A 17,940-nucleotide genomic window follows, 5' to 3' on the forward strand; every position below is an offset into this window, starting at 1 on the left:
TTATTTATTTAGGAATCCAGCATTCACATCGTGGAAGAGAAGAGAAGAGCAATGGCTGCACCCTCTCCTGCAATTTACTCTTGTGTAAACCTGAATTGTTAATTACAGGGTGATAATTTTCACATGAATGGCTCCGTGTTTACTGCGGGCCAACTGATCTATCCCTGGGGAGGCCCGTGTCAAGTGCTTTACACATAAACAGATGTGTTCCCTCTTTCTCCCCAACACAGGTAATCCTCGAGGTTAAATCTGTGCTAAACTCGACTGTGAAGAAGAAAAAAAAAAGAGAGAGAGAGAGAGAGAGAGAGAGAGAGAGAGAGAAAAAGACCTTCTTATTTGTACAGATAGAGCCACACGCTTAGATTCAGAGGGAGATGTCCTAAATCTCAGCTTGATTTCCTATGTTAACCGTGGCTTAGCTTCGGCTGGGCTGGATGCAGGAGAGCCTGTTGAGAGTTAGTGGAGTAGTTGTAAATATGTGGTAACACTTTCAGTGGTAATCCTCCTGCACAAAGAATTGCCAGAGATTATGGACCGGTTGTCTGACAGAGAGAATCCTCCGGCACAATCAAATTCCTATGGCTGCTGAGATTTGTAGAGGGCACAATGCTGCACTGCCTCGGCTCGCCAGCAACGTGAGGGCAGGCTGCTCCCTCGATGGGGAGCTAAGAAGCAAATATAGCATGAAGTGCGTGTTAAGTCAACGCGGGGCGGCTAAAAATATAGCATTGTGGCCGCGGATGCCGGCAGGAGGACTGCGTCCGACGTGTTTATTTTGTTTCTTTCTCTCGTTCAAAGAAAGATGGCTGCCGCTGTCCGCTGGAGAGCACTTCACCGAGACAGTTTGACCTGTGCCTGTCCTCTCCTGTTGATCCCCCACGACCCTCCTCGCTGACCCGAGCCGAGGCGACGTGAGAACCGGCAGCCTCCACCTCCTCCACCACCTCCTCCTCCTCCTCCTCCTCGGAGCGCTACACAATCGCCCTCGCTGACACATTTTGAGTGGGGTTTAAGGAAGTGAAGTGAAGAGAGAGTGTGAGGGAGCGAGAAACCCCACCGCAGCCCCATCGCCCCGAGGATGAATAGGAGATAGAAGCCGTTTCATTTCAAAATCGGCCTCTGCACTTGGCTGAACCTACAATAAAAGTTGATAATTGAGGAGTGAAAGAGTAGGATCAATATGACTGTGAGGAGAAGAGAGAGAGAAAAAAATGGAGGCTTGGGCTTATGTTTAATGCAGTTTAACTGATATTTAATATTTTCTGCTTTCTCTCTCTTCTTCTCCTTTTGTCCACATTAAAATACTTCAAAAAGAATTCTAATAAAGTGGAAATTAAAAGGAGCGTAGATTGGGGTTGGAAAGAGAGGCCTCTAATCCCGCTATCTCTTAATAATTCAAAGTCTCTTTTATTTTCTGAATAAAAAGCGGAATTAATCTGGCACTGTGAAGCTGTCCTCTCTTCTCACTGTTTAAATAAATCCCCGTTCGTACATTAGACGCGAGGAGGCCGGCTCTGGCTCCTCGCCAAGCTCTGTGTCAATTCCCTCCTGCCTCCTTCCTTTCTCTCCCAGCCCGTCTTTATTCCCTTTCTTTTGCTTTCTGCCAGGGAGGGACCTATGAGAGAAGCCATGCCACCAGAGAGCCGCTATCTCCAGAACCTGCTCAGCACACAGGCCTATCACAGGCAGCTAAGACCACTTAGCTCAGGCCGCCAAAAGGCACCCTTATGAAACTTTACCCAGATATTAGGGCACTGTGAAGCCAAATGATATATTACAAAGGCATTGTGTAAGGGGGTGACCATTTATAGTATTTATATAAGGCTGCCCCAGCTGTCAGAAGAGACACTATTTTGGCCTTTAACAGAAATAGAAAGGTGGGGATTTCATCCCTTCGGCCAGAGTGACACACGGACTTCTTATTGTGCTAATAATACACACGGATGCACAGTGGATCCTGATAATGAAGGATATCATTATGTGTTTTTGTTGCGTTTCAGATTGCGCCAGTGTTTCTGTACAAGAGACAGTTTCAACAATTCAACAATAAGTCCACTCCACAAATGGACGGCTAAGTCGCACAGCTTTTTCACAAGACAAAAGACAAGCCTTTGAAAAGTGACACCATGAAATAAAAGGAGCTTAGGCTCCGAGAGTAAAACTGAGTGAACGCAGTCGACAGAGGAGTGGGGATATAGGAGGAAGAGGCCCGAGCAGGAGCGCCAGGGCCTGCAGGCTCCTTGATTAGCACAGCCCCCCTCTATCAGTTCACAGACTGCCCGTCTTCAGAAACCTCTCGGCAGCAGGTCTCCCCTCCGTGTCCGCGGACTCCTCCTCCGGTGGTGCTGTGGGGCAGGAAGCTGCTCCAGTCGACACGCCGGTGCTCTCCGCATCCCAGTAATGCTTCTGCAGAGATGAGCGCAGAGGCTGTCCTCGCTCTGATAGATGCCTTTTGTGGCACTCTAGGATCTAAGATCCTCGGCCTCGATCCTGGATCAGCCCTCGCGCTCTCTCCTCAGTGGTCGGAGATTTATGGCATCGTCTTTCTTCCTCTGCACGCGCTCCGGCTCAAACTGCCCACAGTTGCGATTGTGGCGATGCCTTCCTCAGAGACTCGGGCTGAAAGACAAACAATAGCTTCAGACTCTTCGCATTTTCTTCGGCGGCCATTCATCCGGCGAGGCGCCGCGTTTGAAAAGCACACCAGCATCATCCGGTTAGCTGTTTGTGATTTAACAATATGCTAGAAAATATCAGTATCTTCTCAAGGTGAAGCCTTGGACTCGTGCACCCTATAACCAATACACACATCTCATTTTATGTGCTGAAAACACCTTGATTTTGTGAGGCTGTTGGAAATGAGATTGACATGCCCGGTCGAGGGCCAAGTCTTTCTAAAAAAACCCAGCACGATTCTTTTTTTTCACCGCTATATTGCTCCTTGCAGAAAATCTCTACTTTATGTGTTATCAAATGATAAAAAAAGAAAAAAAAAAATATCAAGAGAAGGAGGAAATAGAGGAGGCCCGGAGGGAAAGTGTAAAGGTGTGTCTTAAGTTCCCTGAAGGCAACAAAAAGTCATTTTCACTGAGGTGTGCGCTATTTTTATTTATACACCTCCTCCGCTCTGTTTCTTCATACATACTGTTTGTGGGGCTATCATTATACCAGACAGAGGGGTGGGGGTAAAAACCATTTGCATTAGCATCACTGTCTGACTCCAGGCACTAAGCAATGATACGTTATTCCATACCATTCAGAGGGCCATTATCACTCTACCGCCTCTGTCCCCTCTTCCAGCAGGGAGCTCACACACACACACATGCACACGCAATTACACGACGCGCCGCACACACCGCTCCCATCCAGCCCTATCGCGGATAGCATCTCGTCGCAACACTGGCACAGAGGTACAGGACGGGCGAGGGAAGTGGAGGGGAGGGACATTTCCGGAGGGGGGTCCTGGCATGTAATTGTCCTGGTGAGCACTCAATAGCACCTTAAACCAAGCAGGCAATCTACAAAGCTGTGCAGTGAAGGAGGGAAAGGCCCCGTGGCTATGGGGACCCTAATAGGAACTTCTTTCTCACAGAGATAAATGGAGAAAGTTCCTTTTATTTATCGGTAGCTGCTGTTTGGGACTGGGGCTATCAAAGCGCAGCAGTGCTATTTATCCCTCCAAAAAGGATTCGTCCGACACAGGGCTGAGGGCGAAAGAGGGAAAGAGAAGGCTAAGGAGGGGGGCGACCACTGGAAATTGGCAGAAACAGAAGGTCAAACTGTTTATCTTTTTTATTCCCATGTCTCTCCCTCTCCTTCCTTCTTCCACAACTGTCCTCTCTCAGTTTACCTGTTGTGGCGAGATACACAGCCGCAGTGGTAAAAAAAAACTCTTTTGGTAGCTGCTCCCGTGTGGAAAACAGGGCGGATATCATGTCCACAGACACGCAGTGAAAGATCAAACCAGCGGGGTTGAACCAGTAACATGCAGTTAAGGTGAGTAAATAACGAGTTTCCACACGGTCGTCAGTGATGGAAGGTGTTGTTGGTGGTGAAAGTCAAAAGTAGGAATGAATTGAAAATGTTACACGATGAAACACAACCTCCATTCATATGAGGCTGGGTGCTTTGCTTTGGACGGGGATTTTAAAGGTACAGTTCACCCCAAAAAATTCAAATGTTGTCGCATCTGTTTACCTTCATGCTGACGGAGAGTCGGATGAAGATTCATCGCTCTCAAACAATTTCTGGAGCCTCACAGCAAAATAGTGCCGCAGCGTTCTCCCAGACAACTGAGGCAGATGGGGACCTGTTAAAAAACGTAAAAGAGAAAAAACAACAACAACAACGAACAACACAAAATGGCTTCATACAGCTCACCCGCATGGAATCAGGTGTACATCTTCAGAAGCTTAAAGATTGATTTAAAAAGATGTTATTTACACATGTTTTTAAGCTGAAATCTTCGCGGTAGCTGCGAAGCTAAACCGTCTGAAGTGGGTGAACAAGTTGGACCATTTAAGGTTTTAATGGAGCCATTTTATATTTGTTTCTTTTGTTTCTTTTGGTCGCTTTTTCACAGTTTACACATGTTTAACGTAGTGTACCCACCTCAAATGGACTGCAAGCTTGATTTAGCTAGTAGCCACAGTGAAGTTTTCAGCCTAAATAAGGCTGTGAATAGCGTCTTTTTAGGATCCGGATGCTTCCAGACACTTGGATTATGTCAGACCAGCTGTACGAAGGAATTCTGCATCTTGTACACTTGTTTTCTTCACGTTTTATAACAAGTCCCCATCTGCTTCAGTTGGTTACGAGAACGCTGCAGCACTGTTTTGCTCTGAAGCTCCAGAAATGTTTTGTTGACAACAAAACTTCACCATCAGCATGGAGGTGATTAGACAATGACTGAACTTTAGTTTTTTGGATGACCTGTTCCTTTAACACGCTAATACATACTGTATGTTGGCTTATTAAAGCAGGATGTGGGCTCTCAACCACTCCTCGCCTGATTCCTTAAAACAACAGGGAATGAAAATGTCACAATCCCGAGTGCCTGTCCCTCTTTGTGTCCCGAGAGCAGCTCCACCGCGATAAAGCATTCGTTTTGTCCTGGATGACTGAGCATTGTTTGCTAAGCAGCTGTCTACATGTAAACTGTCATGACCCTGCACACATGCTCTGCAGAGTGCACGAGCCGCGAGATTCACAGCTGTGGATTCAGGTTAGTTTATGATGATCAATGTTTTAAAGCAGATATTTGGAAACAGAATAAACAATTCAATATTTCAGTGAGATATTTTGTAATGCTACCAGCTGATGACTCGTGTAAAAATGTCCTCATGTCTGACATTGCCTTCTAAAATAATCTATGACTGTTCTAAACATGATTCGTGTATTTTCTGATCCGCCCCTTCTAGTTGAGGTCTCTTACAGCTGCACTTTATAATCATATGTTTATATTAACAACAAGTCAAATGATTATGTGTGACTCTGAAGGGGCTCTTAATGCTGAACCCACAGAGAATCATCAGTCGGCTGCAGATCTGTACTGCATTTTAGTGTATTTCAGCTCATTGTTTTGGTTCAGTGTCACAGGTCTCATCATCGTTGACATCAGGCAGATAAACCCGCTGTATGATATCGACACAGAACCAAGCTGTTGGACGAGTGGCCGAGACCAAAACGGAGCTACAAGGAGAGTAAAATACTGGACTTCAGTTTCTGCAACAAAAAACTATTAACTAACTACAAATTATTTACGTGCATGTAAGAAATTGAACAACAATTAATTTGTTATCAAAAAGGAGTACAACTGCAACATCAATTTATTTTCTAATGTGATCTTTTCAACCGCCCGTCAAGTTGCTGATGTTCAAGATTAATTTATTTTGATGAAATAAAGAAGTTAATGATGAGATACATCTTAGAAACAGAAACTGTAATACCTGGTGTGGTGAGAGGTGAGAGAGTGAAGCTGCTGTGTAGTCTGTCGGTACGGCAGCGGACACTTCTGTATCGTTTGCCAGATGGCAGCAGGGCGAACAGGCTGCGGCTGGGACGGGTGTCGTCTTTTAGTGACTCTCATCAGGCTCCTCACATATCACATGTTCTGTTGATGGGTACCAGTGATGATCTGGGCGGTTTTAATCACCCGCTGTAGACTCTTCCTGTCCAGTTTGTGATGTTTCCAGTCAGGATGTTTTCTACTGCTCCCCTGTAAAAGTTAACAAGAACTCGGAACCGGAATTGCAGTGGGATTGTGGGAAATGGTGTGCAATAAATGCTGCTCAAACTAAAAAATGTTAAATAACCAACAAAGTCACCATGAGTAGTTGTGCTTATTAGAAATATCAATGTTATTCTGAAGTAAATGTTCTTACTTCTGTAACACAGCCTGTTACTTACAGTTTAATGTTCACTGTCTCACTATAGGCAACAATTGATAGCTAATTTTCTAAATGAATTTAAATTGTATATAACATGAAACTTGCTTATCGAACAGTTGTAAGTAAAAGCACATTGGCTGATATGTGCAAAAAATAAAAGTCCTTACCTTTTTTAGTGAAGCCACATTGTCCGTGTGTCCCAGTTCTGCCAACAATATGTGGAAGTGACCTTACGACAGTGATGGATCATCGAACCGATCGCACATTAATGTCATCACTTCCCGGCTCATTTACCTCGATCTCGTCTACAGTTAAGTGTCCTGGCGAAAGCAGCTCAATGGACGGCTCTCTTTGAAGCCGAGCGTGGTTTAGGAGGTGAAGGAGGACTGGGCAACCGGCACACTGGTGATGAATGACTTCACTGATCCATTACTGTCTATTTTAGTCCCGTAATCCAAGTGGGAATGCCCACATCAAAGCCTGGCTCCTTCCTAAGAGGAATTCCCCTCATACTTGGACATGCAAATGAGCCGGGCCTCCTCCAGGCCCCCACACCTGATTGAGGCGTGCAACGCCATTGCCAACGACGTGCCATGGGAATTACATACCAAGGGATGGCATCCAATTGGACCAAACTCTCCCTAAGCAATTTGCTTTGGCTTTATTCACTGGCATAGTCAGGCATGGCAGCACTTCCTTTATTTCACGGCCATGCCGCAAGATTTCTGGCTGGACCTCGCTTGGAAGCCATATTATGGCTGAGAAAGGAGGAAAAGAGGGATTTGGTTTTTACAAAAGAATGGAGCACGGATCTGTGTCAGTGTCTCTGCTCATTCAGGTTTTGGGGATGTTTTCACTTGTTGCCTGAGCTTATGATGAGATGTTCATGATTCTCTTCCTGTTCCTGATCCTATTGGAACAAAGCGATTGTCGCTGCTCAGAGCTGCCAAGCAAGTTTTCACTTCCAGGAACAAAAGGAAGGCGCGCACATGAACATGTGAAGCTACCGGTAAAACGTTAATTAATATGTTTGATTCAGTGCTTGAGAGGGACAATAAAATAAAGAGTGTGTGTGTCCTTTAATCTTCACTGTTGCACCTCAGCTGAACACAGCACGTGGCAGAAATTTACCCAGAAATAAATGGAAGAAATAGAAATAAAAAAAAAAATACATAGCAGACTGATAGCTCCTGTAACTTTTAGTGAGTTTCACCGTCCCGGAAAGAAAAGTCGCTCATGTGATTTTCTGCTGCACTCCAGACAAGACTTAGTCAAAAGGGAAGAAGGTCACCCGGCTCCCTGGACACCTCAGCCAATGAAATGGCGAGGGAACAAGGGAGGAATAATAGATATTTCAGTGAGGAAAGGGGAATTTATGTACATGTAGATGAGAAGGAGGAAAAAACGGGTCAGTGAGTGCGATGGACCATCTTTTTTGGAGAGGAAACCTGGCTGAGGGAGCAGGAGCACACGTTTAATTTCTGCTCAGCCATGCATTCAGCCGGCGGAACAGCAGACGGCGGCTCTCGCTGTGACTACAGTCGGCGATCAGGGGTCTCTTTACGTCGGGGTCACAAAGTGGGCTTCTCTCTCCTTGTAGATAATGAGATAGCAAAATGGGCGAGTGCCACCACAGCCCCCTTTTTTTTTTTCTTTTTTTTTCTTGGAGAGCTCTTATATATGTGGCTCTGACACCTCTGTGGGTTCAGGCTTTAACCGGGCTCCGCTCGCACGCCCCCGCCATAATTAATTTGTCTTAATTGCCCTGCTGCTCTGGTCGCTGTCCCAACATTATTTCTGCACTCTCTGCAGATTTAGCGTTTTAAAAAAATCTCCGGGATCAGTCGGCAGGGGGACCCGAGGAACACTGAGCCTTTTGTGTCCCGAACAAAGTCGACCAAACAACCACAACACGGGCCTTTGTGCTGTCATCACAGGAATAATGTTTATTACTTTTACAAGAGAAAAGAGGACGACTCCCATTTAATACTAATTTATCATGATACCAAACGGGTCACACGGTTTGTCTTTACCGCGACTTTTGTCATTGTTTGGAAATGTAGTCAAATTAGGGTTGATTCAACGTCATGAAAGACAATTTGTGTAACAATTATTTGAGTGAAGCATAATAACACTAAATGTATTGTACATGAGAATCTAACTTTGGTGAAAGGATCGAAAGCTTTTTGACCTTTTGTTGCAGCATGTTTCAGAGAATCCAGGGTGTTTTTTTTCGAATTGTTGATTTTAACTGAAAATGTGTAAAGAAGAACTTTTTTTTTTTCATCTGAGGAATTTCCAACATCAAGGTTTTTACTAGACGATGAAGGGATGTGAGCACATTTCTAAAAAAAATATACTGCCAATACTCCAAACTCACACTCACACTTCCAATGGGAATGTTGCACCTACTCCATTGTATTCATCTTATACATTTCTTTAAACTGCACAATGTGTATTTCAAATTAGCTCTTTCTCAACCAGCCTCAACATCACAATGCTGTTGACGCCTTGTGCATCTTGTAATAATCCAGTGACATAATGTTTGAGGCAATAAAAATCTTCCCTTTTGTCTGCATTAGTTTGTCTCTTTTGAATAAGCATCATTATGAGTGATTTATAGTTAGTCAAACTTTAGGTAGTAGTCATTTAAAGTACTTTATGAATCATGTATGAAGCAAATTGTTTTAAATTGTTGTAAAGTTGCAACTGATGTTTATAATTCTGTGTAAATGGTTAAAACATGCAGGAGGAGAAACATCTTCATTGGCGGATTTTGTTATCACGACTGAATAAACACAATGTCATACTGGTTTTTCTTTGTTTATGTGTGGCGGACCCTGCCACCTTTTCCCTATGAGAACAGCTTGTTTATTCACCGATGGAAGAAATAAATATTTCTGAGTTTGTATTATAAACTCAATAATATTGTAAATATTAAAAATTCAGAGTTTGAATTCCTTATCCAAAACTACGTGATGTCCCTTTAATGAATACAGTGTTGTAAGTTGCAACTGATGTTTATAAACCTTTACAATCGCTTAATGAGTAGTTTTTACGGCACTTAATGAGTGAATCAAGTTTTATTAACTCTAAATCAATCATTTATTAATCAATTTATTACATTATATTATTTCTATTATAAAGAGAGACAAATACAGACGGGGGACATTTTTATTCCATTAAACATTATGTTGTTGTATCATTATAACATATTACAAAAATGTGAGATCAGCATTTTATAATCAATATGTGTGTTACTAATCTAAACAACAGTATTATAACTCATACTGAATTATTTAATTGTTGATTTTATAGGGAGATGTTTTGTTCAGTTTATAAGAACCTCCAGTAATCTGTGAAGTATCCTAATGAAATGGAGTACGTCCAGCATTTCTACTAGAAACGTGGTGGACAATAAGCCCAGAATCATTCAAATGGAAATAATTACAGTATTATAGATGTAGTTAGCATCTCTGCACCGCTGCCTAACACACATGTTCCAGTCGGAGTTGTTTAAATGTAGCTGTGAGCATCTCTGTGATCTCAAAGCCTCGGTAAATAAACCACAACGACGTCATTTCAATGAACCGGACTTTTAAATACATGTTTTTGGATGTATCCTCTTTTTTTTTTTCTATTAGGAGCCAACCTCCACACCTTGTTCTTTGGCAAAATGCCCTTCTTTCCTCCGCTACAAGGATTCCCCACCCAGAAAAAAAAAAAAAAAAAAACCCTGTCTGGCAGATTTGTGCCTTTCTTGTGCTCCTTTCATAGAGCAGAGAATGCAGCTGAAAGGCAGGGCAGGCTTCCTCGCTGCCCCGGGACCAGTCCAAATTGTAATCCTATTCCTCTGTTTATCAAAAAGAGGGAGAGAGCAGAGAGAGGGAGGCATTGAGCTGACAGCTTGATTGTGATGCTCCTGTCTGATAACTCAGCTAACCTTATCCATCTATTTCACCTCAACCTTGCAGCCATGTCCCCAACCCCCTTCCACCTGCTTCATCCTCTACCCTGTGAGAGCCACACACACACACACACACACACACACACACACACACACACACACGGGCTTACCTTGCACACACACACACACACACACACACACATTCCCTCCATGTCTCTCGTTTTCTCTCTCCCGTTCACCGTAATACACACACACAAATAATCACTGCACACCTCTGACCCCTTTATCGAGTGTCGGTGTTAATCCTCATCTCTCTGCTCAATGCAGAGCACAATCACAGAGACCCGCAGGACCTGCAGTTAGCGCTGTGGTTAAGTAGCCCACGGTAAAGAAGTCTGTGATAAAGGTGGCACAAAGGGTCAGTAGCTGCTAGGAGCACGGGCCCGAGCCCATGACTGGCCATGGCCTTGAGACAGGACAAAGAGGCGGGGTGCCGAGGACACGCAGGGTAATAGAGGGATTGAAGAGGAAGTGGAGGACAAAGAGAGAGTGTGAACGGCAAGGGTTAGGCTAATATAGTGGGATAAGATGTGAGCATGTATGTTCGTAAAGAGCTGTCTTCAGTATTTCAAGGTGTTTATAAGAACTCACACAGTGCCGGGTGCACTGAAGAAAGGGCTTTCAACTCTGACACTGCCGGGGCCTCGAACCTGACACAGTGTTTTGGCAGCGGCACTATTATGAAGTCTGCCGAATTAATTACTCTCAGCCGCTGTTTGAGATGTGCCAGTTAATATACGGACGGATATCACCGCAGTGCTTATATAGCAGGAGCATTTTTAAATTGTGATGTTTCTCAGGCAGGTTCTGCAGTGATATGAGCGTCCTCTTTTCTGCTTTGATTTCTACGTGGATTTCTAGATGATAACTGCAGATAATTGCATCCGCGGAATGTGTAAGCCCCACTGAATCTTAAAATATGTGTATCATGTATGTGTGTTCAGATTTGACTCAGAAAAAGTGTCATTATTATTGAAAATCCGCGATTGGGCAGAAGTGCCTTAATTGTTGATGCTACGCAAGCTGTCGTAAACACAACTTGACTTTTTTTTCTCCACGTTTTCCTCAGCGGAGCAACTGACAAAAGGTGAGTTTATTCATTAACTTTATCTTTAATGGAGACGTTTGCATAGATGGACATCATAGAGAACCAATCCAAATGCAGATGGTGCCGTTATTTTATAGCCATAACTTCAGGATCAATATTAACGTCGTAATGATAAGTTATGTCAAAAAAACGTCTCTATTTCCAGTTTAAACTACAATAACTAACTTCCTGTTCCACCGGTCCCCATGTGAATGTGTAGGAATGACTCCTGTATAGTGAGTTGGACTCTCATGTACATTAGTCAGCCTGGCAGCCGCCACATGTCAGCGAAGTTAACCGATGTTTTGCAATTAATATCATCTAATTACTGTATAATGAAAAATTACACACTTCCCGTTAAATTAAAGCTTCCGGAGGATTTTCACCTTGATGGACTGTGGAGTGTTGATAAGTAACATATTCAAATTGAAGCCATTTGCGGGGTTTTATGTTAACATCCAGCGACTGTGATTCAGCAAATCAATCAAGCGCGGCACAGGTAGCTTTAATGATATTCTCCTATGTTCAGAAAACATTCATCTTCCCTGCTCATTCCCGCTCTGACGATTGTCCTTGGGACACCCGCGTGACGCACGGCGACACGCACGCAGGCCGACGCAGAGACACATACAAACACGCGTGCACGCTCCCACAGACAGACGGACGCACACACTCTAGACAGCTTCACTGTCAGAGATAAATGATGCCTGACACTGTGGCCCGGAGAAATGGGCTGGCTGAGCAGCAGCGAGATGAAGATACTTCTCACAAAGGTTCCCTGAGCCAAACAAGTAGTGTCCCTGGGAAACCTGGACGCTGACTTCTGTAGCTCGAGGGCCACGTGTCAGTCAAAACATCCTCCAAACAACCACTTTGAAAGCTGACGAACTTTATCACCCAGACACAAACTTGTAGATTGACAACTTAATGGCAGGATGTGTTCCGCCGACATCGTGAGCTCTGAAAAAAGGAAAAAAAACCTGCCACTTTCATTCAAAAACAAATCAGGAATTGGGCATTTATTTCACATGAATAGACTTATTACTGCACGCTCTATGATATTCATGAATATTTTTCTTAATATCTAATTGTCGGAGCGAATGCCTGCCTTTTGATTCTCCTGTTGACAAAGACTGATGCGAGTTCAAGCCGATACAGAGGACTTTTAATGCGATGTCTGTCTTTTGTGCTGAGAAACAATAGCAGCTGTAGCTCTGGGGCTTCTCTGTGCTGTGGGGAGCCCCAGACACAGACAGGAAGGGAAGACTATACACAATGTTCAGAGACCTATCCCCTTCAGGACCATCGGATCAGTCAGTCAGAGGGCCCCTCCGCGGGCCCCGGGGTCAAGGGCCACGCCAGTCAGACAAGACACAACAGAGGCCCCCGTCGCAACGCGCGAGGTGATTGTGTAAAAAATTCAGCACGGAGGAACTGTTAAAAAAACCGTGTTGTGTGAGCTTAATCACACGATGAAATAGGAGCCACAATGACAGAAGAAGAAGAAGAAAAAAAGAGAGAGAGCTGAAAGAAATAAAAGAAGAGGAGTGAAAATCTTTGTAAAACTGCTCAAAGTGGCTCCCGCTAAAAATATCTGCCGAGGGAGGGAGGTCAGAGGGAGAAAAAATGAGAGGAAAAGAAGAAAAAGGGAAAAAGGAAACAGGCCTTTTACAACTTTAAAGAGAAAGAGGCTGTGGAGTGAGCGGGAGAAAATATTTACTCAGGGAATTAGTTCAGGATCATTGTGTGCGTGCAGGGCTTTAGTTCCCTGGCTCCATTTCAAGGCCCAAGTGGCTCAACTGGAGCTCCCTCCAGGGCAGGCCTAATTATCACAGGGCTAGGGCCATTAAAATGCTTAACTAACCTCGTTTCTCCAAAACGCACAGATTAACGGCAGCCTCCAGCAAAGTGTCGGGAATAACCCTGCTGCCTAATACCCTCTTTGATTTTTTTTTTTTTTTTTTTTTTTCTCTAGCGTGGAGAGGCGAGGCAGAGGACTGGTGTGGTAATAGTTATGGACGGATAAGAATACTGAAAGTTATGGTCACACATCAACCCGCCCTTTCAATATAAAGGCTTGCAGCAGCTGCAGGAGACAGATGGGGAAGTACAGGTAGCACTGAAGAGCAGACGATGTACCTGTTTGTGTATGTTAAATAATGTAAGATGCACCACGCATTATGTTGCTGTGTTAAGATCACTGACGGCATCCAGGGACAGTGAATGTATCCAGCTGTTTTTGCTCAATATAAAGAAATCAAAGAAAACAGAAATCCAGTCATGAAGCGTTTAAAAACTGTTGACCACCACCAAGACAGTCTTATAGTATTACCGTGTGCCAATCAGTATACTGATATCTAATGCATTTAATTTGCTCTACCTCAAAGGGGCAATATCTAATAATTTAAATCTATAACTAAATTATGAACAGAATGTGATTATATAGCATTTTTGACATTATGATGTCAGTGCGCCCTGTTGCAGAGATATCCACTGAAGTTAGCATGCTAACCAGCTAGAACACTAGCTAACTAAGCAAGGTTAATAGCTAAGCTAAAGGTAGCAGCAGTTAGCGGTTTCTCTGATATGATGCACCATATTTGTTTAGAGTATGAATTTGACGGTGGCCACTTCTTAAATATTGCATCTCTTAAAGAGGTTATAGGTAACAATTTGTAGTGATTCATATGTGTTTATCACTCTTCTATTGTCCAAATGTGAGCAGTAATGTAACGTGAAACTAAGTTGTTTAATGCTGCTGGACGGCTCGACTCAACAGTCCAAAGGATGTGAATTCATGTACATTCTCTGCTCCACTAAGAGTGAGCAACGGAAGCTAACATTAGTTTAGAAATGGAGTATATATATATATATATATATATATATATATATATATATATATAAAGAAAAAAGAAAAATAGCAACAAAATAACAATCAGTTTTGGAGTTGTGTCAAAGATGTCTATGTTTTGTGTTGCAGAGATATCACTTAAGTTAGCATGCTAACCAGCTAGCGCCAAAGCTTGTGTAAACACTAGCTAACTAAGCGAGGTAAATAGCTTAGCAAAAGTTAGCAGCAGTTTGCGGTTTCTCTGATATGATGCACCCTATTTGTTTTGAGTTTGAATTTGATGGTGGCTACTTCTTGAATATTACACCTTTTAAAGGGGTTGTAACAATATGTAGTAAATTATATATATTGATCACGTTTCTATTGTCCAAATGTTTGATTGTAGATTGTAACCTGATATGAAACTAAGGTGTTTAATGCTGCTGGACGGCTCAACTCAACAGTCCAAAGGATGTGACTTCATGTACATTCTTCAGTGCCTCTCTCTGCTGCGCTAACAGTGAGCAGCGGAAGCTAACGTTAGATTAGAAATGGAGTCTGTTAACATAAACTAATAACCAGCCTGCAGCACAAAATAAATGTTCTACAGTGCCCCTTCAAGGTGCAATATTTGAGATTATAAGCTCAAAATATATATAAATTTAAAAAAAGAAAAATAGCAACAAAATAACAATCAGTTTTAGAGTTGTGTCAAAGACGACTATGTTTTGTGTTGCAGAGATATCTACTGGAGTTAGCATGCTAACCGGCTAGTTCCAGCCAAAGCTTCTTAGCTAACCGTGAATGCACGACCAATCAGCTGCAAAGCTAACTGACTAATAATCTAATGGCAGCAGCAGTTAGCGGTTACTCTGTCCATATGCGGCACCCTATGTGTTTGGAGTATGAATTGCCAGGTGGCCAGTTCTTATACATTGCAACTTTTTAAAACATAAGCAGGGGCTGCGTATGCAATCAAACCTGTACAGCCAGATGAGTGGCTTCAACATTCCGACTTGTCATAGCACGTAAACCACAGATGTTATAAATTGCTCAATTATATTTAAGTGCCCTCTATTTCAGACCTCTGAGTCAACATGCACACAGGTCTGGTCACACCTGAAAGAGTAATCTGCAAATTATCTAGCTATAGAAACTTTGGCGACATAGGGACGACTTTAGTTAATGAGCTAGCAGTTAGCTGACACACAACACCCAGCTGTGGCATGTTAGCATTGGTCTTTCACAATAACTTCTGCCTTTCTTTCTCGTTAACGCGAATGTCAAATTAAATCAGTCCTTCAAAGCTTTAACATACAGAATAGTCTGAATATTGTGATTGTAATGATGATTTCCCATTATTTCATCTTGCATTTGAATCAAGCTGTTCTGTAAGTACGCCTTCACTGTAGTCCTTTACAAAGAGTGAGTGGGAAGCGGACAATAAATGAGCCGGGGTGAAGTATTTAAATCAGCTAATGTTACAATCGAAATAACTATTTTTCAGAAACACGTTGCATTGAATTATCACGGGTTGACTCTGATCAACTACGTCGGTCTGATGCAAGTTAAACGGCAATGCAGACAAGAGCGACGGCTGAATACATTCACTTCTTTCTCTGATGGAAAGAGCAAGATGTCACAAATGTTTTCAGACTCTGTGAATTCAGCGCTATACGAGTCAATGCGCTACGTCATCTATAGGCACGGACAAAGGAGCTGCCCGCAATCATCAGCCTCAAAAGAAGACGTGCTGCTCGTGAAGTCACGTTTAACCCGTAAAACCTTTTTAGAATGGGAACTTTGCTTACCAAAGGGACACAGTTATTATATACGATATATGTCTTAATTCTGTTCAGCATGCAATATTCAAAGTCAGTGCATGTATTGAACAGGAAACAAGGTCATTTGTATGCGGTGCGGTGTATAATGAATATAATTAATCTTGGCAATAAGACCCCACGCCTATACAGATGCCGATCATGTTTTAGCACTGCTCTAAATGAATTTGTTGTGCTACCCACTTTGTCTTTCAGGCATTGAGACGACATGAATGAAGTGTCTGATAGCAGGATCACGGTCTTTGTTCGGGATAACACGAGGATTCATTGGTTCATTTAAACAACTGTCGAAAAATCAGTGCAGTACGGCGTGATTATTTTTCAAAAAAGCGTTTTTTTTTCACGAAATAAGCGAGTGTTTCTTGATCTTAAGGAAATCAAATTAAACTCAAATCTAATCTGAATGAGTGGAACGATGTGGTTTATCCTTTACATCCTAATTCGAGCTCCCCTACAACCGTATCGCTCCAGCTTTGTCTTCATTTACTCCTATTTATTGTCCTATTTAATGCATCGAAAATCATCAACGTACGTACGGCACAACGAGATGTAAATTTGGACTCAACAATGTAAAACTGCGAAGAAGTGTCGACTTATTCATACGGTTCCACCCTTCTTCCTCTGAGGAACAAGTTTATCTCAGTATTCATTTCTTTTTTTTTTAATCTTTCATCTCCAATTAAATCACACTATTCATCATTCCATCAGTGCATTATTTGTATAAACACTCTCTTGTGTGCGGTGACAGGTGGCGGCGCCCTTCAGGGACCCATCGCACTCTCCAGCAATTGTGATGCATTGAGGGGACAGTTTAGCTGATGTAATTGGGACGCAGGTGCTAACTGGTAGCGAAGTAAACCGGGGCTGACTTTTTCTGTTTTGTTCGACTCGAGCGCTGTGAGAGCGCCTTATGTCGCTGAGATGAGTGTGATGAGTTCACGGCGTTGATGTCGCTCTTCTCCTGTCATCAGAGGCTCCGTGTTACGTACGTGACCCACTGCTTTAGATCATGCAGCGATCGGCCTCGTGTCCGAGGGATTGTGTTTATACTGGACAATGTACCTCATGATTTGCTGTACGTAAGATGTAAGATAGTGCAATCCGATTCTTTTCAACGGCTCTTTGGTACGAAGGAAGTACCAAAGAGCCGTTGAAAAGAATCGAAATCGAAACCTCACTATCCACCACCCCGACCTCCGCACCTCAAAGCAGGGGGATATGGCCTCACCTCGATTAAGGTTTACAATGTGTCTTGGCATTTGGTCTGGTAATCAGAATAAATTGGTGCTGCAAAATCTTGTCCACACATGCAAAATGAGTCTGATCCAAATCCTTTTTATTATCCTCGCGATTATTTGGCAGACAAAACAATGACTGCACCACCGCCCCCTAAAACAGAACCGAGCCATAACCTCCTTCGTGCTTTGAAACTGCTGTAATTCCCATCGCTGGTGGTGAGAAGGTGCGCAGACGATGGCATGTAAACTGCCCTCCGCTCAGTCTTCACGCACCCCGAGAAAGGCTGAACACAACCACATCAGGATGCTGTTGAAGCTGACTGGAAGACTATCGCCTCTTGAGGTGCAAAGTGGTATTACAAGGCAGGTAGACGGGCCAGTGCTAGCTGGTTAGCATGCTAACTTCAGTAGCACTTGGCACATGTATGTGTGGTCTAAATGATCTATCCTCTGGAATACCTGACATCTGACATCCTTAAGTCTAAAAAAAACAAAAAGCCAACAATGTCATATGTATGTTCATTTGTGTATGTGACATCTCTGCAACACAATATGTCGTGAATGTTTTAAACTAAAATTCTGGCCATA

General features: G+C 43.1%; 1 long non-coding RNA gene across 1 annotated transcript; it reads right to left on the reverse strand.

Annotated features, from left to right (window-relative positions):
• Window positions 1–968: 968 nt before the first annotated feature.
• On the reverse strand, window positions 969–6,768 carry LOC115591839 (uncharacterized). The gene is made up of 3 exons (XR_003986026.1): window positions 6,557–6,768; window positions 5,949–6,217; window positions 969–2,619 (listed from the first exon to the last, which is right to left on the reverse strand). It is a non-coding gene; the product is annotated as an uncharacterized LOC115591839 (long non-coding RNA).
• Window positions 6,769–17,940: the final 11,172 nt, after the last annotated feature.

Source organism: Sparus aurata, chromosome 11, assembly GCF_900880675.1.
Source record: "Sparus aurata chromosome 11, fSpaAur1.1, whole genome shotgun sequence".
Lineage (NCBI taxonomy): Eukaryota > Metazoa > Chordata > Actinopteri > Spariformes > Sparidae > Sparus > Sparus aurata.